The sequence below is a fragment of the Pan paniscus genome, chromosome 11, assembly GCF_029289425.2.
Source record: "Pan paniscus chromosome 11, NHGRI_mPanPan1-v2.0_pri, whole genome shotgun sequence".
Taxonomy (NCBI): domain Eukaryota; kingdom Metazoa; phylum Chordata; class Mammalia; order Primates; family Hominidae; genus Pan; species Pan paniscus.
In genome coordinates, this window is record NC_073260.2 from 120,040,121 (window position 1) to 120,061,271 (window position 21,151).

General features: G+C 42.3%; 2 protein-coding genes across 11 annotated transcripts in view; one reads left to right on the forward strand and one right to left on the reverse strand.

Annotated features, from left to right (window-relative positions):
• The window catches only part of SPATA6L (spermatogenesis associated 6 like), a 170,222-nt gene extending 150,540 nt beyond the window's left edge, over positions 1–19,682 (forward strand). For 3 of the 9 annotated variants that reach the window (XR_008619788.2, XR_008619798.2, XR_008619796.2), the window contains one exon: positions 14,188–19,682. The gene's annotated coding sequence lies outside the window, so the exon portion shown is untranslated. Of the gene's footprint in view, positions 1–2,027 lie in introns of all 9 variants that reach the window. The other 6 variants (XR_008619795.2, XR_010109175.1, XR_008619794.2 and 3 more) reach the window with 5 other exon arrangements.
• Positions 1–21,151, reverse strand: part of SLC1A1 (solute carrier family 1 member 1) — a 98,152-nt gene that overhangs the window by 69,548 nt on the left and 7,453 nt on the right. The window lies entirely within an intron of this gene.

Below are 21,151 nucleotides of genomic sequence, written 5' to 3' on the forward strand. Positions count from 1 at the left end.
GAGCTGAGATCATGCCACTGCACTCCAGCCTGGGTGACAGAGTGAGACCTTGTCTCAAAAACAAAAAAAAAAACACAACCAAAAAAAACCCCATGCAGTAGAAGAATCTTTTCACCACTCAAGGAAGTAACACCTCCTTGGTCATCTGTCCTAAAATCAAAAAAAGTAAGGACTTCATTCTTTTTTTTTTTTTTTTTTGAGGTCGAGTATCGCTCTTTCACCTAGGCTGGAGTGCAATGGTGAGATCTCGGCTCACTGCAACCTCTGCCTCCCAGGTTCAGCAATTCTCCTGCCTCAGCCTCCTGACTAGCTGGGATTACAGGCACCCACCACCATGCTTGGCTAAGTTTTTTATTATTTATTTTTAGTAGAGATGGAGTTTCCCCATGCTGGCCAGGCTGGTCTTGAACTCCTGACCTCAAGTGATCCACCTGTCTCAGCCTCCCAAAGTGCTGGGATTACAGGCGTGAGCCACCGTGCTCGGCTACAACTTCATTCTTAAAGATAGAGTTGAAATACATTTCAACAATTTTCAGTTGACATCAAAGACTGCAAATGTACAAGGCTACAGGGATCAGGGCAGAAGTGAGGGAAGCAGGCCCATGGGTCTGTGGTGGTCTTGATGTCTCTGCCCAAGCCCCATCACGTGAAAGTGAGGGTCCATGGTGGCCTTTTCTCCTGAATTTTTAAAGAGAAACTAAAAATCTAGGTCTTTGTGTGAGACCACCCAATTTTTAAAATGTGAACAAAAGCTAAAAACAATTGTTAAATTTTGTGAGCTCAGCCCACATACCTCTGCAAGCCAACTTCCTCCTGGCTGTCATCTTTCATTCTGGCACACAATAACAGAAGAGGGAAGGTGACCAGTGTTCAGCCGAAAGCAAATATCACGGCAATCAGGAAATCAGCACGTGGAACACAAGAAGCCTCCCGTGGTCTTGAGTCAATCTTACAAATGTTTTCTGGGTGACTTCTTTGTGCCAGCACCACAGGAGGTGCTATGTTGTGAGGTCAAAGAGAGGATGCTGCTCCTGCCACTGAGAAATTGTATTCTAGTAGGCAGGACAAGACAGAAGACAAGGGAACAAGCTAGTCTATAGGAACGGCCACCCCAAAGTTGTAGGAGTTCAGAGTTACCCTTGAAATTCACACTAGGTGAGATTAAGAAAGAATTTTAGATGAACCTTGGATGTGAGAGTGAGAAGGAATTCACTAGGCGGGGACTATTGAGGACGGTGGAGAGTGGAGAGAACACCTAAAGACAGAGGGGCAGGGGAAGAAGAAATTAACGTGTCAGGTGCCTAAGGCCCAAACACTTTTATTATACGTTATTTTATTTAATCATCTGATCTAAAAAGCCTGTTATTTACAGATAAAGACAATAATGTAACACAGGTTAGGAAACTTGTCCAAAGTCACATGGCCAGCTTCGATATCCAGTTCTGTTGGACACCAAAGTTCTGTTTCTTCCATAAAGAGGTGATAAGAGTGTGTTCAGTCAGTAGTTTGGCTGGTGCTTGAGGGGTGGTTTAGAGAACCAAGACTAGGAAATCACTTGGGGCACACCATGAAAGCCCTCGAATGCCAGGGAGGAGAATTTATACTTCTCTGACCCTAAGTTCCCTTCCATATAATGGGTTCATTGTGAGGATAAAATGAGATAAACCGTGTGTTAAACTATAATATACAAAGATTAGCTTTTAAGGATAATGAATAGCCATTGAACATGTTTGTGTAAAAGCCAGCCTAGATTGGAGAAAAGCCTGGTTAAAATGTGTAGAATGGATTAGCATAGGGAAATCAGGCAGTTGACAGCTGTTTATAGGCAGGAAAGTAAAGCCCATGGGATTGGAAGTTGGGAAGGAACTTCATCAGGAGTGGGATAGATTGAAGGCAAGAGAAGAGTAAGAATCCCAGATCCATAGTTTGGGTCGGGTAAAGGTTTGATGAGATGATAAGGGTGGTTTATTTCAGACTTTGGGTAAAAGGGAGTACGAATCAGTTCATTAATTCATCTTGTTTCCCAGAGAGAAAAAAAAGATCAAGAGAAGCCATTCTGGCTCTGCCACATCCCCACAGCCAGCCCTGTTTTATTTCAACTGCTTGCTCAAATTAAACTCACCACACTGGAGTGCAATCTGCCAGGAGCCAGCTGGGGTGTATTGTGTTCAGTTGTTCAAATGTTCAGGCCCGTTCTGGGTAAGTTCATGCTGGTGTCTCTTGGAGGGATGCCTAGGGTGAAGGGCTGAGCTCTGAAGTCAGAATGATCTGTTTTAGAACCTGGCTCTTTCATAGATTATAGGTCATTTCCTCTTTCTTTATGGCAACTCACAAAAGAGGAATCAGGAAAGCTCCTGTACCATTGTGGCTCTCTAACAGGATCTGGAACTGAAGACTAATTATTTGGACGTGGCTTACACTCAAAAGGACATTTTGAAGTGGTTGAAGAGGAGAAACTTCCCTAACAACTTGTTCAAAGACTCTTTTACTCCAGGGAACATATCTAACTGGGAAGAGGGTGGAGGATCTAGTGCCTTGTCCCATACTGGAAACACACAGGACAGAAGGCTCCACAACACAGCCTGGCCTTGGGAGGAAGGTAGGAGGTTCTGACTCAGCAGCCAGCTGTGAGAGGTGGAAGAGGACCCTTGATCTGGGCAAGCAAGGGTTCAGTCCTGCTGGAAAGATGACTCTTTTACCAAGAGAATACTGAATCCCAGAGAAGTCTCAGACTGCAGTACTCTAGGAGTGAAAACCAGTTGGATGTCTAGAGGAACTCAGCCAGCTGGATAAGTTCTCATCTCTCCACCTTTGACATTGTGCTTCACACTGATGTTGATGTTCATCAAGAGTTTGTCTTCCACCCTCTTCTTGGGCAGCACACTCTCCCACAGGGATCCCATCTGTTTTTATAGCTTCCATTTCCATCTCTATCTGTTGCCTCATGCTGTTTCCCCAGTGACAAACTCAATATACAATTACCTGCTGGGACTCTACCTGGATACCTGCACATGAGACCCAACAAAGGAAAAATAAACTTATCTATCCTCCCTTCAGAAAACCTCAGACTTTTCATTCTGGGTCCCCTGGTAGTTTAAAAATAGGCCTATAGAATATTTGATACTCTTCCCATCAGAAAATGGAGGCTCTGTCCCTGTCTCTTGAAGCTGGGTTGGCCTTCGTGATCACCTTGATAGACAAAATGCAGCAGTAGTGAGGCTATGTGAAATCTGAGATAGGTTAGAAGAGGCCAGCATCTGATTAGTTTTCTTCTTGGGACACTCACTTTGAAGCCCTGAAGCATCATGTAAGAAGTCCAGCTGCCTTGAAGCTGCCATGCTGGAGAGGCAACATGGGAAAACCAGAGCAAGAGGGAGGACAGTGGGGGTGGGGGTTGGGGGAGAGAGAGAGAGAAAGAGAAGGGAAGAGAGAGAGAGTCAGCGAGAAAAGAGATACAGGAGCCCCAGCTGCTTGAATCCTGCCAGCCCAGTCAGAAGACAAGTGAGTTATGGCCTTTACATGATCCCAGCCCCAGCCACCAGCTCCCTGCAATCACAAAAGAGAACTGTGAGCAATAATGATATGGTCATTATTATTTTAAGCCACTAAATTCAGGGGTGATTTGTTACCTAGAAATAGATATCCCTAAATTGTGTTTTTATTTGCAAACATTTTTGGAGGGCTTACCATGTACCAGACCCTGGGCTAAGTATAATTAACTCTGATCTCCATAACAACTCTATGAGGTAACTTCATTTTCAGGTGAGAAACTGAGGCACAAGCAAATGAAATAACTTGTCTAAGACCCCACAGCAAATAACTGATACAGTAGATATATTGAAGCAGTTTGGGTCCGAAGTGGTACACTTTTGGAGCATTCCAACTGACTCTGTGTCCCATGCCACATACCAAGTTCTGCTGATGTTATTGGCCAAATAACTCTCAAATTCATCTATTTCCCTTCTACCCTCTGACACTGTCTTGGTTCAGGTCCGCTGCATTTCTCACCAAGCCTACTTCATCAACTTCCTAAAACTCTTTCTGCATACAATCTTGTCTCTGCCAATTCATTCTGCAAACTAAGTCAGAGCTGTCTTTCCAGGATGCAAATCTGGCGGAGTCACTCTCCAGCTTAAAGCCCCTTCAGTGGTCCCCTAACATAGGGTGGCACGCAAGCTCCCTGACCCACCCTAGCCCCAGCCCCAACCCCAACCACGCCCACTGTGTCAGTTCTGCCCTGCGCTCATGTCTTTGAGCCTTTATTTATTGCTCCCTCTGCTCTCTCATTTATCTGATTACCATTTCAGTGACTTCAAAACTCAGCGCAAGTGTATTTGGAAAGCCTTCCCAACCTCCTCCATGATCCATGTGACATGTGCGTCCCCAAGCCAGATAACCAGGGAGGCTCTGGCTGGCCGTGTGAATGTTATCTTAAGATGTTAGTGAACCTTCCATGCCCAACAATACCCAAAACAATTAGGTCAGATATCCTTAATGGGAATTACGGCAGCATCAGGCCACTCAAGGTTTTGCTCTTTTCAGGGATGAGAACTCAGTAGAAAACAGGAATTCCCCACCAGTAAACACAGACCCTCTCTTGCAAATGCCGGACATGTATGCACCAACTGACTCTTAAGGGGATGTTTGTATGTGTGTGTACATGTGTTGATCATACAATAAAATTGACTATTTTAGTGTACAGTTCTATGGTTAACATGTTAAAATTCTTATAGCCACCATCAAAATTAGAATATAGAACAGCTCCATCACGCCAAAGAGCTCTCTCATGCTATATCTTTGTAGTCACACCCTTTCTCCATTCCTAACCTCTAGCAACCACTAGTCTGTTTTCCATCACTATGGTTTTGTCTTTTTGAGGCTATCATGCAGATGGAATCATATTCTATGTAAGTTGTGAGACTGGTTTTTTCACTGACTATAATGCCTCTAAGATTCATCTGAGTTTTGTACGTATCAATGGTATGTGCCTTTCTCTTGCTGAATAGATCACGTTTTATGGATAGACTGTAGTTTATTTACTTATTGAAGAATATTTGAGTTGTCTCCCATTTTGATTGATTATGCAGAGTGCTGCTATAAACATTCACATACAGATTTTTGTGTAAACATGTTTTCCTTTCTCTAGGACCTATACACAGGAGTGGGACTGCTGTGCCATATCATAAAGCTGTATTTAAGGTGATAAGAAAGTGCCAAATTGTTTTTTAGAGTGGCTGTACCATTTTATATTCCCATATCAGCAATGTTTAATAGTACCAGTTGCTCCACATCCTCATCAGCACTTGGTGTTGTATTTTTTTTTAGCCACTCTAATAGGTATTTACTGGCATCTTATTGTGGTTTTAATTCACTTTTCCCTAATGGCCAACGATGCTGAACATTTTTTCATGTGTTTATTTGCCATCAGTATACCCTCTTCGGTGAAGTGTCTGTTCAGGTTTTGCCTATTTTTAAAGTTTGATCATTTGTTTTCTTATTACTTAGTTTTGAGAGTTTCTCTATATATTCTGGATACAAACTTAGACAAGTTGGATATGTGATCTGCAATTCTTTTCTCCCAGTCTGTAGCTTGTTTGTTCATTCTCTTAAGTGCCTTTTGGAGAGAAAGAGATTTATTTTTTAAAGTCCAACTTACCAATTTTTTTCTTTTATGAATTGTGCTTGGGCATCTAGATCTCTTTGCTTAACTCCGGCTCATGTAGATTTTATCCCTATGTTTTCTTCTAAAAGTCTTATATCTTACTCTTTTCCTTTTGGAGTTAATTTTTGAATGTAATGTGATTTTAGGTTGAGGTTCATTTTTTTTTTTCTGCATATGATGTCTAGTTGTTCCAATACCATTTGTTGGATAGACTATCCTTTGCTCTTTGAATAGCTTTTGCACCTTTGTCAAAAATCAATTGGAGGGCCAGGTACAGTGGCTCACACCTGCAATCTCAGCACTTTGAGAGTCTGAAGCAGGAGGACTGCTTGAGCCCAGGAGTTCAAGGCTGCAATGAGCTACAATCATGCTGCTGCACTCCAACCTGGGAGACAGAGTGAGACCCTGTCTCAATTAAAAAAAAAAAAAAAAGACCAACTGGGCATATTTCTATGGGTCTATTTCTGGAATCTCTGTTCTGCTTCATTGCTCTATTAGGTTGGTGCAAAAGTAATTGCAGTTTTTCCCATGTCTACCTTTTCACCAGTATTACACTTGATGTCTTGATAACCATATTGAAATAAGATAGGATGATTCCTCCAACTTTCTTCTTTTTCATAATTATTTTAGCTCTTCTAATGCCTTTATCTTTCCATATGAGTTTTATTTGTTGTTTGTTTTTTTTGGAGACAGGATCTCACTCTGTCACCCAGGCTTGAGTGCAGTGGCGTGATCATGGCTCACTGCAGCTTCAATCTCCTGGGCTCAAGCAATCCTCCCACCTCAGCCTACCAAGTAGCTGGGACTACAGGCGCATGCCACCATGCCTGGCTAAGTTTTGTATTTTTTTGTAGAGTTTTGCCACGTTGCCCATGATGGTGTTCAATTCCTGAGCTCAAGCAATCTGCCCGCCTCAGCCTCCCGAAGTGCTGGGATTACAGGTGTGAGCCACCGCACCCTGCCTCCATATGAATTTTAGAATCAGCTTGTCTGATATATCTACAAAAATCCCTGCTGGGATTTAGATCAGAATTGCATTAAATCTATACATCAATTATGGGAGAACTGACATCATTACTATGTTGAGTCATCCAATCCATGAACAACTTATGTCTCTCCATTTACTTTGGCATTCATTGATTTCTTTCATCAGTGTTTTATAATTGTCAGAGTATAGATCCTATATATATTTTGTTACATACCTAATCCTTACTTTTTGGAGCTATGTCACACAATGTATTTAAATTTCCATTTTCAGTTGTACATTGTTAACATATAGAAATAGCAAGTGATTTTTGTGTGTTAACCTTGTATCTTGCAGCCCTGCTAAAATCACTTATTAGTCTTAAAATTTATTTTGTAATTTCTTGGGATTTCCTGTGTAGAAAATCATGCCATCTGTGAACAGGGACAGTTTTATTTCTTTCTTTTCAATATGCCTTTTATTTCTTTTTCTTGCCCTGTTGCACTGGCTCAGGCTTCCAGTGAGATATTCAAAAGAAATGGTGAGAATGGACAGCTTTGCCTTATTCCTGCTCTTAGGGGGAAAGCATTCAGACTTTCAGCATGAAATATAAGCTGTAGTGTAGTGTAGTGTAGTGTGTGTGTGTGTGTGTGTGTGTGTGTAGAATTCTTAAGAGTTTAAGGCAAAACATGCTTAATTTTTCTTCTCCTCTGCTATGGTATGAATGTGTATGTCCTCCTTCAAATTCATATTTTGAAACCTAATCATCAATGTGATAGTGTTAGAAGGTGGGGCCCTTGAGAGGTGATTAGGTCATGAGGGGAGAGCCCTCCTGAATGGGATTAGTGCCTTTATGAAAGAGTCCCAGAGAGCTGCCTTGCCACTTCCACTGTGTGAGGAAACAGCTAGAAGGCATCATTCATGAGCCAGGAGGTGGGCCCTCAGCAGACATGGAATCTAATGGCACCTTGATCTTGGACATCCTGGCCTCCAGAACTATAAGAAATAAATGTCTGTTGTTTATAAGCTACGTAGTCTGTGGGATGTTGTTACAGCAGCCAGAACAGACTATGACACCCTCTCTCAGCTTTTAAAGTGATTTCTGTCTCAATTCCATCAATTTCAAACCATGTGGTTAATAACTAAACGACTTCCTGGCTTTTGTAACTATGAATTCAATAAAATTTAACTTATGAGTGTTGTATTGATTGCTTTCAGGAAATAGCTCAAGAACATAACAGATAAAAGGCAGGTTTGTTGCTCTTGTTAAGGGACAGTATCCCTTGTCCCTGCAGTGAACAGCACACCTTCTAACTCTCAATTTGTTTACGGTGGAGCTGAAGCCCTAAGTAGTTCAGAAGCTTGGGGGAACGTGGTAGGATGAGGGAGTGACCCTGGTCTAGCCAATCAGATCACCATATTCCTTTGGTCCCAAGACTGTATTGAGGAATGGAGCTCTGACTCAGGGCTGAGTTAGCCTAAGGCTGAGGCCGTGGAGTCTTGTTTGAACTCATAGGGATCAGAAACTTTCTCTCTCCTGCTGGGTGTGGAACTGGGAAAAAGAAACCTTGACCTGTGCTGGCAGCTGTATCACCACCAGGGAAGAGTCTTGCTTGGGAGTGAAAATGACACAGGTGTAAAGAGACTATATGTAAGGAGACAACAGGTCCAGATGATATTAAACCCCTGTACTGGAAGCCAGGTACTGTTTCTAGACTCTTATGGTATCTGAGCCATACATTTTATATGTCACCCCCGCCTCCTTACACCTTTCTGGATTAAGCCTGTTTGAACTGGATTTTCTGTTGCTTACAATTAGAAGAGTCCTAAATTATAGTGGGGAGACAGAGAAGCTGCCACTGGTATTCTAGGTGCCTTCTCCGCCAGCCACATTTGCCCTCCTTGCATGGAAGAAAGGCTGGTAGATGCAGGGGCAATGCTTTCTAAATGTGGAGGCCTAGGGCTAGGCTTGTGTGAACAGCAGGAGATGGTCCTGCTGGTATATAGCTAGAGGCTGTGGGAGCCATTCTTACCTCTCATTTCCCATAATGCCCTTAAGCAACAGCCACCAGTATCACCAGATGTCATCAGAATAGACTGGGCATAGTGGCTCATGCCTGTAATCCCAGCACTTTGGGAGGCCGAGGTGGGCGGATCACTTGAGGTCAGGAGTTTGAGACCAGCCTGGCCAACATAGCAAAACCCCATTTCTACTAAAAATGAAAAAATTAGCCAGGCATGGTGGCACATGTCTGTAATCCCAGCTACTTGGAAGGCTGAGGCAAGAGAATTGCTTGAACCTGGGAGGCAGAGGTTGCAGTGAGCCGAGATCATACCACTGCACTCCAGCCTGGGGGACAGAGCAAGATTCCATCTCAGTAAATAAATAATAATTTCCCTGCCATCATTCCTAGACTTTGTATCTTTTCAACACTTCTTGATGTCCCGAGAAAACCTTTCAGCATGGCACCTCATGCCATATGGCTCTGTGCTGGTCACTCTCCATTTGCCCTCCGATTCACCCTCTGTCTTTCTTTGTCCTGGTCTGTGCACTGAGAGGGCTGATCCAGGGTTCCTTGCCTCTGGTTTTGGCTGGGTTTAGCAAATGAGAGGCAGTAGCTGTAGATCTTAATGGTAGAAAGAGACAGAGGTTGGGTTTTTTTTTTAATTTTCTCCCGCCCTCCCTTCCCCTGTTCTTCCGCAGCCACATAGGCCCTGCCTTTTGGTTCCCTGCCACAACTCAGCCCTCACTGTACTGTGGAAACCCCATCACCCTCTCTTGTCTGTTCAGGCCTAGATGAGCTAATAGCTTCCCAGTTATTCATCCCTGGGTGCCTCACCATCCCTTGCTGATTCCTTTTACCCTGCTGAACTCTATAAATAGTCCCTTGATTCAGTTCTGCTCAGTGAAACTCTTTTGAGTCTGCTTCCTGCCAGGTCCCTAACCAATACAGGCCTGCATGTCCTTGTCACCCCCAATCCCAGCAGATCCAGTCACAGCAAACTCCTTGCTATTTCTTAAAGATGCTCCATGCTTTTTTGTTTACATGCTTTTTTGCTTTCACACTCTTGTTCACACAGATCGCCCTCCCTTGAAAGCCCTTTGCCACTATCTCTGCCTAATAAACTCCTACCCACCCCTTAAAGCCTAGTTAAAAAGCCACCTCCTCCAGAAAGCCTTTCCTAGGCTGTCTTCTCAGGTGGAAAGAATCTCTCCTCTGGACCCTACTCAGTTTTATCTGAATTTCTATTACCCCCTCAAACAGGTCTAATTCGTGCTCTCCTTCCCTTTCATCTCAAGCTCCCAAGGCAGAAGCATTTGTCTGCTCATTCCTGTACCCCACCGCCCCTGGCATCAAGCTTGACACACTGTAGGTGTTTGATTGACACCTGCTGCGTTGAGCCGAACCAGGACTGCATTTTAATTGCTATTTAATGCACATGCCCAGGAAGCCACTGCACTTTCTACCCTTTGCTCATCAAACCTGATTATGAAAGGCAGGAGAAAATCACTGAGGGAGGATGTCATGAGCAAAGCATGAAAACTGGGCCACAGGAATGTGGATGAATTTATTGTCTCAGGGCCATCGAACCCAGAAGTGTGTCATAAACAGTCTCTCCAGTAACTCCTGACTTGTGAGATGTTCTCCTTTTACAATGGCTATGGTGCTGTACACATGACAATTCAAGTGCCCAGCTCCTCACCTGGGGATGCCTCCTGGGGATGGAGTCTTAGGAGTCCTTTGGGCTCAAGTGAGGGTGAGCTTAGTTGGGAAAGTTAGGACCAGCCCACAGGAATCTAGTCTCTCGAGCAAACATCCAACTGGCTTAGAGCCCAGCAGGTGGGTGAATCTATCAGTCTCGGAACAACCAGATTCTCACTCTCCCACAGGTGTATCAGTACCATGCATGTGTGCTAGGATTATTTCCCGAGATACATATCTATGACTTGTGGATTCCAAAGTCTTGCATTTTCTACCTGTGGTTGACTCTCTTTATTCTACTTTTTTCCTCTTAAAGTGATTTGTTTGCTAATCTCATGGGTGATTCTACCTATCATCTTGTTTGCATTCCTGTGAAGACCCTTTATCTATCCCACGGTCACGTTCCACTCTTTCCCTTCCTCAGTATCAGGGCAAATATTTGGCTTCCAAGCCACTGATGGAATTTCTTTCCCTTGGCTCAGACTTGTACGGTTTGGAGAGGCCCTGGAATCCTCTGCTTGAAGGGTACACCTTTTCCTCCAGTTTAACTAACATCACGTGTCCCAGATCACTGCCTCTTTACAATAGCCAGTTTCACATGCCTGTAAACACCTTCTTGGTTCACTACACAATCTTAGGAAGCCATCTCCCTGTGTGTAAATAAAATCTGACCATCTCTCCTGCAGCAGGTTTTAGTCAGGTGCAACTTAAGATCAGATTGACCTCTGGGAGAAAGAAGGTGGCCGATCATCCTGGATTTTCTAAACCTGCCACAATCCTGGAACTCCTGGGCGAACTCTGAACCCAGAATGCTAAGTCTAAGTACCTGGGTCTCCACGACATTCTTCAGCCCGTTCCTTAGGTCTGCTTACAAAACTTGTGTCATCTTGAATGCTCTTCCTCATGACTCCCAACCATGCTGCCTGCCTGCTAACTGTTCACCCTTCTCTCTTAACATTTGTGGAGTTGTAACTTTCCCCACTCCCAGAAGGACCACAGAAACATTTACTTTTATCTTTAAGTGAGTTAAGACATATTTTAAGAATTTAAAGAATTTAAGACACAATAACAAACATTCATAAGGAACTTTATGATTTCAAAAAGTAACTCCATGTGGATCAGCTCATTTAATAACAACAGTGGATTAGATTAAAGGTCCAGAAATGACTGTGAATGCATCTGGGATGACCACCAGAGACCAAAAAAATCAAACATGGTGAGTATAATCTTTGCACAGTAACACTTGAGGATTTTGTTTACTCTTGGAATCTGTTTTTTTTTTTCTTTTTTGAGACAGAGTCTTGCTGTGTCACCCAGGCTGGAGTGCAGTGGCGCCACTTTGGCTCACTGCAAGGTCCACATCCCGGGTTCACGTCATTCTCCTGCCTCAGCCTCCCAAGTGGCTGGGACTACAGGTGCCCACCACCACGCTCAGCTAATTTTTTTTTTGTATTTTTAATAGAGAGGGGGTTTCACCATGTTATCCAGGATGGTCTCCATCTCCTGACCTCGTGATTCACACACCTCGGCCTCCCAAAGTGCTGGGATTACAGGCATGAGCCACCGCGCCCAGCCTACTCTTGGAATCTTTTATTATATGTTTGTGGGAATCTTCAGCCCCCTTAGTACTGCCCTCATGGAAAACAGATGTTCCCTGGGAAATGAGGGGAGGTTCTAAGAGGGGAGAGAGAATCTAAGAAAGAATTACTGGCTGCATACTCCACACACTGTGATCTGCCAACCCTTTTCCCTAGTACACAGGGCCCTGAATAGGCTTCAGGAAGCCTACACAAGCTAAGTGATGAGCACCGATTAGATAACTTCAGGGTCCTAGATCTTAGGTGCAGTAAGTCCAGTCTTTCGCAGTTATTGACTTGAGGTTAAAAAAGCAACCAAGCTTTACTCAAGTATTTCCACTTAAGCAAAAGTAGACGTAGATTTCTATTTTTTTTTTCAAAATAAATAAGCTAGTTGGAGATTATTGGAAAATACCAATATTCAATGCAGATGTTAAACCAGATACAGAGGAGACCCAGGCATGCTATTTAAGGTTATGGTTTCTGAATTGGCAACAAGATCTTTTCTTAGGTTATATCAATTTACTTAACATAGAACAGCATATTTCAGGCCTTTTCCACTTAATAACAAAAGTCATCTGTACACAAAACCCAAACACAACCATATAGCATTATATGTAAAATGTGCAAATGTACTTTAAAATGCAAGTTATTCTAAAGCACTTGCAGGATAGAATTTCATAGTAATTTGGCGGGGCATGATGGCTCATGCCTGTAATCCCAGCACTTTGGGAGGCTGAGGCAGGTGGATCACTTAAGGTCATGAGTTCTAGACCAGCCTGGCTAACATGGCGAAACCCCGTCTCTACTAAAAGTACAAAAATTAAGTCAGACGGCAGGAGCCTGTAATCCCAGCAATTTGGGAGGCAGAGGTGAGTGGATCACTTGAGGTCAGGAGTTCAAGACCAGCCTGGCCAACATGGCGAAACCCCCTCTCTACTAAAAACATACAAAAATTAGCCAGGCGTGGTGGTGGGCACCTGTAATCCCAGCTACTTGGGAAGCTGAGGCAGGAGAATCGCTTGAACTCGGAAGGCGGAGGTTGCAGTGAGCTGAGTTGGTGCCACTGCACTCCATTCTGGGTGACAGAGACTCTCCATCTCAAAAACTAAAAGTACAAAAATTAGCTGGGCGTGGTGGCACATGCCTATAATCCCAGCTACTCGGGAGGAGGCTGAGGCAGCAGAATTGCTTGAACCCAGGAGGTGAAGGTTGAAGTGAGCCAAGATCATGCCACTGCCCTCCAGCCTGGGTAACAGTGTGAGACACCTTCCCAAAACAAAAAGAAAAACAACAACAACAACAACAACAACAAAAAGAATTTCATAGTAATTAAAAATGTCTTCCTCATTCTAACTAACTTAATCTTTTGCACGTAGAGCCAATGGAAATCCACAAGGCACAACTCAGCATTGATGCTAAATTGAGAAACATCCTCAGATTATTTATTTGTAAATATTAAAATATTATTTTTCTGGGAGCTCATTTCTAAACCTTCATAAAACATTATACTGGTAACATATGTGTGGTCAGGACAAACTGTTCTCTGAACTTAAAAGGTGAAAGACAAGACCCTATATTGCTATCCAGTATAAAAAAAGGAAATATAGGCCGGGTGCGGTGGCTCACCCCTGTAATCCCAGCACTTTGGGAGGCCAAGGCGGGTGGATCACCTGAGGTCAGAAGTTCAAGACCAGCCTGGCCAACATGGTGAAACCCCATCTTTATTAAAAATACAAAAAAATTAGCCAGGCATGGTGTTGCACATCTGTAATCCCAGCTACTTGGGAGGCTGAGGCAGGAGAATCGCTTGAACCTGGGAGGCGGAGGTTGCAGTGAGCCAAGATCATGCCACTGCACTCCAGCCTGGGTGACATAGTGAGGCTGTATCTCAAAAAAAAAAAAAAAAAAAAAGAAATATATGTACACATACACCCCCACATCACACACACAAAACTCCACATAATCCAAACCGAGGCCATTTCCTTATTAGCAAAGGTATTTCATGACAGTTAAATATTACAGACTTATTTACCACTTGTTTTGGTCAATCTTGCTACAAAAAGACACTGAAACAGACAATTTTCTTCTTCAAGGTAAAGATGTCTAATTTAGAAAATCTTCCTGTTGTGATTGCACAGTGAAAGGTATATTAAATATAAAAGCTTACTGCCTTTAAAGAAATTATTTAAATTTACACAGAAGAAAACATCAACTTTTTAAAAACCAGTAAGAGCACTGTCCATAACACAATCAAAAATCTTTCACACCCAATCACAGTGCTCTTTGCTGTTTTATGACAACAAGATCTTTATCTCCATCACTTCAAGAACTCAGAATCTCTTCAGTCTGGTGAAACCTCAGGAAATTCTCCACATGCAAGAAAGAAACCAAGAAGCGGCAGCAGAAATGGAGCAAGCCTGTTACATCTCCTGGTTGACAATTAACTTTTGCTAATGAAAAAGTAAAAACTTATTTTCCGACTCTTTGATGACCACATCTAGTGTTTACCCACGCAGTTGTTCAAAGTCTCCTGGAACAGGTAGTACAGACAGGCTAATTAATTTCTTATCATAGAAATAATCTCCAGACAGGGAGAGAAGTGGGCAGAATTTGGATAAGGATGTGAAAGGATACTTGGAGGGGGAAAATCCAGAAATAAATTCAATGAATGGTGTAAGAGTTGCTAAATACCGTAGCTGAAAAGGCTCTACCATCCAGGGTTGATTCAGTGCCAAGCTGTAGCCCAATTATGGAAAAAGAGATGGATCTTCCATTTTCTCTAATTAGCCCAAAGAATTATCTGGAGATCAGGTGGGTTCTGGTGCTGGTTTCTTGAGAAGATCAGATCTTCCTTAGGGTACAGAGATGCTCTCCAGTCTGGGAGCTTCAGGGCCATGCAGTGCTCACAATAAAATGGCTTCAAAACTGTTAGCAACCAGACTTGCTCTTCTTCTGGGGTCCCCATTCCAGGAGTTAAGTATGTTTGGGATGACTTAGGCTAGCATAAGAGTTCCTCATGGTCTTCACTCAAAAACTCATACAACTGAGTGGGCTTCTAGGGGATCAATGGGATTGGTTCATCAAAGATTTACCTGTTTTAATTCTTCAGTGAAGAAGGTTGTAATCAGTCAAATATATTTGGGGGCACCTCCTGTGAAGTAAGTACAATGCTGGATGCTATGATGTGACAGACCTGTGTAGTATTGCATTCTTGTCCTTAGGAAACAGGTAAGAAAAAGTGCGAAAGCACAGCAACACATATATTAAATTATAGTTCCATGTAATACTGAAATTGAACCTAAGAGATGATAAGCCCTCCTTATGTGTATCATCACCTTTATACAGACTTGCTCGTTCCAGTCTTCAAGCCCAGAAATCCTACCACACCTGCTCAAGGCCATTCCAGTTATGGCCTCCTCCAGGAACTTTCCCAGTTGCACCTTCTTTGAAGGCCCACAGCATGCTGCAGCCTCCTTGCAGCATTTACCACACTCAGGATCATGTTAGTGATTGTGCATGTATTGCCACCAATGGACTGAGAGGACAAAATACAGACTTTGACTCTGCCTCTCTTATCAGTAACATCAGTACTTGCTCAATTTAAATTCAGTTCCTAATTGATTGCCAAATGAATAAACTTTTGCCAGCAACAAACAATACTTTTCATCTTACGCACCAATTCTGTTTGATTAACAGTGGTTGCCTGGAGCAAAGTTTCGAGGATTCTGAGGCCATGACAGAGCTCAGTAGTGAAGAGTACTGTAATCAATTAGTGATGTCTGCCACAGAACAGACGTGGGAATGGTGGTGCTAATGGTGATAATTTATGCATATAAATCAAGGGTTAAGAATGTAGAGAAGGGAGATTATCTCCAACTGCAGTCAGAGAAGTCTACAACATAAAAGTGGTAAGTAAATCCATCTTCAAGGATAGGCAGGATAACAGTGAGTGAAACATTTGAGCAAAAGGATTAGGGCATGAAAGTACAACAGTTCTGGGAAAGCAACTAGATGAGTTCCACTAGAATTCAAGCTCAAACAGAAGGTTTATGTAGGAGAAGCGTAGGGGAAAGGACTAACCACACGCAATAAAGATGAGCTACAAGACTGACAAAGGATGAAGCAAGAAGGAGGAGAATAGGCTTTATCTGGCCACTTTGCAAGAAAGAAGCCTGTCTGCAAGTATGGTTCTAACTACCAATTAGGTGTAGGTGTATCAAGGTTTACTAGGAAGGAAGAAGACTTGCTTAATGATTAATAATTAGTAACCTAAGCTTTGGAATCAGACAGTCCTGGGTGCTAATCCTAGCTCTGTGTGCTCAGCTACATGACCTAAGCCTTATAAATTTCAGTTTCCTCATCTGGTAAAATGGGAACCCCCTAACTCATTGTACTGAGGGTCAAATGGGAGGTAAATGTACATAAAACTCATGGTAAATTCTCAGTAAATATTGATATTAGGGTTGGTTAGCCAAAGAGAACTTTTCAAGGGAGAAAATATGTCACTCTCACTTTCTCTCTCAATGTCTCATACTTCAGGGAATCTTTTTTATTTTTTCTGGAGACAGGGTGTCATTCTATCACCCAGGCAGGAGTGCTGTGGTGTGATCTTGGCTCACTGCAGACTCAACCTCCGGGGCTCAAGTGATCCTCTCACCTCAGCCCCATGAGTAGCTGGGACTGCAGGCGTGACCCACCACACCTGGTTAATTTTTGTATTATTTGTAGAGATGAGGTGTCACCATGTTGCCCAGGCTGGTCTTGGACTCCTGGGCTCAAGCAATCTGTATGCCTTGGCCTCCCAAAGTGCTAGAATTACAGATGTGAGCCACTGTGCCAGGCCCATAATTTGGGGAAATCTTAAATGAAACCTGCTAAGTGGCTCAGAAAACAAGTCTTTGAGATACCCACAGAAGTTGAACAGTATCAGTTTATTTTCCAGTAATGGGGAGAAGCTCAGAGATTAGGCTCTCTGTAGTTTAGGCATTTCTGGTGATGGTGCATTTTTTTATGTTGACTTAATTCCTTACTGAATTATTAGTAACGAGGTAACTCTTAAGCAATAGAACAATGGTAGAAAAATAATTGTACATTCTCACCTAAGCTCTCTCCTATAAGGATTTCCCCCTTGGTTGAGTAAGTGCTGTAGTTTTCTTTGTTTTGTTTTGTTTTGGAGATGGAGTTTTGCTCTCGTTGCCCAGGCTGGAGTGCAATGGCATGATCTCGGCTCACTGCGACCTCTGCCTCCAGGGTTCAAGCAATTCTCCTGCCTCAGCCTCCCCAGTAGCTGGGATTACAGGCATGCACCACCATACCTGGCTAATTTTGTATTTTTAGTAGAGATGGGGTTTCTCCATGTTGGTCAGGCTGGTCTTGAACTCCTGACCTCAGGTGATGTGCCCACCTTGGCCTCCCAAAGTTCTGGGATTACAGGCGTGAGCACCGCACCTGGCCAAAGTGCTGTAGTTTTAACTACATCTGGAAGTGTTATACCCAAATAGTTGTCTCAGAGAGATTATAAGAATAAACACACCATGTGGCCATGCGGACCCTCTCTGAGGGTGTTTCCGAAGCCAAGTTCCAGTCCCAAAGTCTGCTATTGCTTCAACATGCAGACCAAGCAGAGAGTCACATGATGATAGCAGGAAAATTGTTTGAACCTGGGAGGTGGAGGTTGCAGTTGCCGAGATCACACTACTACACTCCAGCCTGGGTGACGGAGTGAGACTGTCTCAAAACAAAACAAAATAGAAAAGGCCATTTAAAACACTTTCTACTATCAAGAGCCTTCCTAGACATGCGGAGATCTGCTGTGACAATTGTCCTGTGTTGGACACGGTTAGGGACTCTGAGACTAAGAAAGGGCTCGGGAGTGGTGACCTCAGCATGAGTGCAGGACTGGTGGGACGTCTTATCTTCTCAGGGCTGGGTCTGGGGATTAGTGGTAGAGAACAAGGCACTGTATCCCTCCCTGTCTTGGCTGAGTGGGGACCGCTGCCCGGAGCTCACATAGCTGAGGCTGGGCCTGGGAGAGGAACATGAAGCATCTGTGAGCTGGGATGAGATCTGTCCATCCCAGAAAGTATAGGACCATTTATTGGAAAGGAAATATTCTACCTTTGGTAATGGAACAGGCAGTCAGCAGATAATTTTCAAAGTAAAGTAGTAAAATTTCTGAAAAAGAGTGAGTCACTGAAACACTTCCTTTCTATTAACAGAGGTGTTACTGTGGGGTGTACTAATTACAACAGAGTACTCTTTGTTGCAGTTTGGGGCTGTTCCTCAGCAAGTATAATGTATTAACTCTTTCTAAATCAATCTCTTGGGCGCAGTGCAGTGGCTCACACCTGTAATCCCAGCACTTTGGGAGGCCGAGGCGGGCAGGCTACTTGCAGTTAACAGTTCGAGAGCAGCTTGGCCAGCATGGTGAAACCCCGTCTCTACTAAACATATAGAAAATATTAGCCAGTTGTGGTGGCAGGCACCTGTACTGCCAGCTACCCGGGAGGCTGAGGCAGGAGAATTGTTTGAACCTGGGAGGTGGAGGTTGCAGTAGCCGAGATCGCACTACTGCACTCCAGCCTGGGTGACGGAGTGAGACTCTGTCTCAAAATAAAACAAACAAAATAGAAAAGGCCATTTAAAACACTTTCTACTTTAATAGACACTGCTATGGGGAGTTTAAATGGGCCACTCAATGTCATCTAAAATGAGTTCATTTTCTTTGAGAGTGCTTGAGTTGTCACAGCATCTGTGACCCCAAATCTCCAGCGACACGGGAAATTTGCAATACCTCAGGCGAACACAGCTTCCCTGGCACCAGGCCAGTGTGTCACAGACTCCCTAGGACAGTTATTTTCAGTCTCGGCTCTGTTAAAGGTAATCACAATTTCTCACAAGCAATTAATGTGGAAAGCTTTCTCTCTTTAAAACCAAGTGCTCTCACATGCATACATGCTCTCTAACAACTGATTCCTAATCCTACCTTGTCTGACATAACCCAGGCTTTACCCACCTGAGCTCCACCACATCCTGAATTTGCACACAAAAATTTTCTACACAGCGTGTTTTCATTTGAAGCTTTCTTTATTTCTTATGCCCAGTGCTCAAATTTTTAACAGGTGAGCAACTTCAATTTTGTAGTTTTACTGTACTAAATAAAACACCGTATCTTAAATTAAGCAACATCTAACAAGATATTCAATATTTGCCAACCACTAGCAATTTATATTCAGTCTTCCTCATAGGAGGCATTAAGATTGTATATACCAACCTGCATGTGCAGAGTCTAATATGTAAAATCATTTTAAAGATTCATTTTATAATTTTGTGTTTAGATCATTTTGTTTGGGGTTTTGATAGACTTGAGTCATATATACCTTGCATAGAACAACCAAACATCAGAATCATTTCAGTGATGCTTCAAATCTGATTCTGATTTAGTTGCAAAAATGAAAACACCAGGCATAAGCATTCAAAGCCCAGTTTCTTTTCCTCATTCTTTAATATGTAGAACTTTGGGGAGGCCAGAAGGATCTCTTCTCTAAGGTACTTAACTAAGGAGATAAGATAGATAGAGATACATAATATATGGCTGGGCCCGGTGACTCATGCCTGTAATCCCAGCACTTTGGGAGGCCAACGTGGGTGGATCACCTGAGGTCAGAAGTTCGAGACCAGCCTGGCCAACATGGTGAAACCTTGTCTCTACTAAAAATACAAAAATTCGCTGGGTGTGGTGGTGGGCACCTGTAATCCCAGCTACTCGGGAGGCTGAGGCAGAAGAATCGCTTGAACCTGGGAGGCAGGGGTTGCAGTGAGCCAAGATCGTGCCACTGCACTCCAGCCTAGGTGACAGAGTGAGACTTGTTCTCAAAAAAAAAAAGATATATATATACATATATAATATGTAATCATATATATATAATATATAATCTTATATATATAATATATAAGATTATATATGTATATATTATGTATATAATACATACATATGTATATGTATGTATACATGTAATATATATAGAGACAGAGACCACATATCTCTCAGTATTTTAGAGAAAGTATAAGCAATATCATATATATACACACACACACATATATATATATATATTTTTTTTTGCAGATGAACTTAACTCACTAGCAACTCCCAAATTTCTAGAAAATATTATGGAAACCAATTAGTAGTGCTCATTATTTTGCTAATATTGTCATGTCTGTGGCATGCTATGGAATAAATATATTAATACAAATTAAATATACATGACTAAACTAGCAACCTTGTCTGTTTTCATCAGTTTTCAGAAATATATAAACATAAAGCTATATTCCTCATTAAAAGCAAAAGTCCCCATTATATATGAATAACTGTGCTTTTTTTTGTTTTCCCTATTTCAAACTGATTATTGTTGTGGAAATCACTGGTTTTGAGGATATAGGAACTAGGCTATTCCTGTCATTTTAAAGAAACTATTATTTTATTTAGTGTTTTTGGAGTTTTGTGTACTTTGCAAATATTTTAAATTAGAGACATATAAAGTCCAAAAACATACATATATTAGACCTTCTATTACTGTTGTAATAAACAATCTAATAATACTGACATAGAACATATTACCATGGTAATAGCCCCATATACAATTTACATTATTTTCCCTATGTCACTGATCAGTAGTTCAAACACAGAACAGTTGACTCAATGTCTAGGTCATTTTATCATCTTGTAATGCCCTTTAAATCCCCCTTAGCTCCTTACAGAAGAGTTCCTCTGGCTCCCAGCAATGAACTGAGGAATGAATATACAGTCATAAAGCTAAAGGTTCTTAAAGCTAGAAGGACTCTCAGAGGTTTTATAACCCAAGTCAACAATTACTCAGCACACATACCACTAGTTCCTGATCCTAAGCCAGTGCCAGACAGCAGTAATCAATTTCAGACTTTTGTTTTCAACTCTTTTTCAATAAAGATCATACCAGATAGTCCACTACCTATAAATGGTAATAGATGCATGAATAGAATCTTCTTTGCTCTCCCAGCTAATCTAAATCCCTTTCTTGTTAACAAGAAACAAAGACTCAGAGAGTATAGGTATCAGATATACTTTTTTAAAAATTAAAAAAATAGTTAAGAGTCAGTCTCATTACTTTATGGCCTCATTTTATTTTTTAGTGCCTGTGAAATGTAATAAGAGGGACCTCAAGGGGTCTGTAATCTAGTTTTGAGAAAGAAAAGATCAACATGC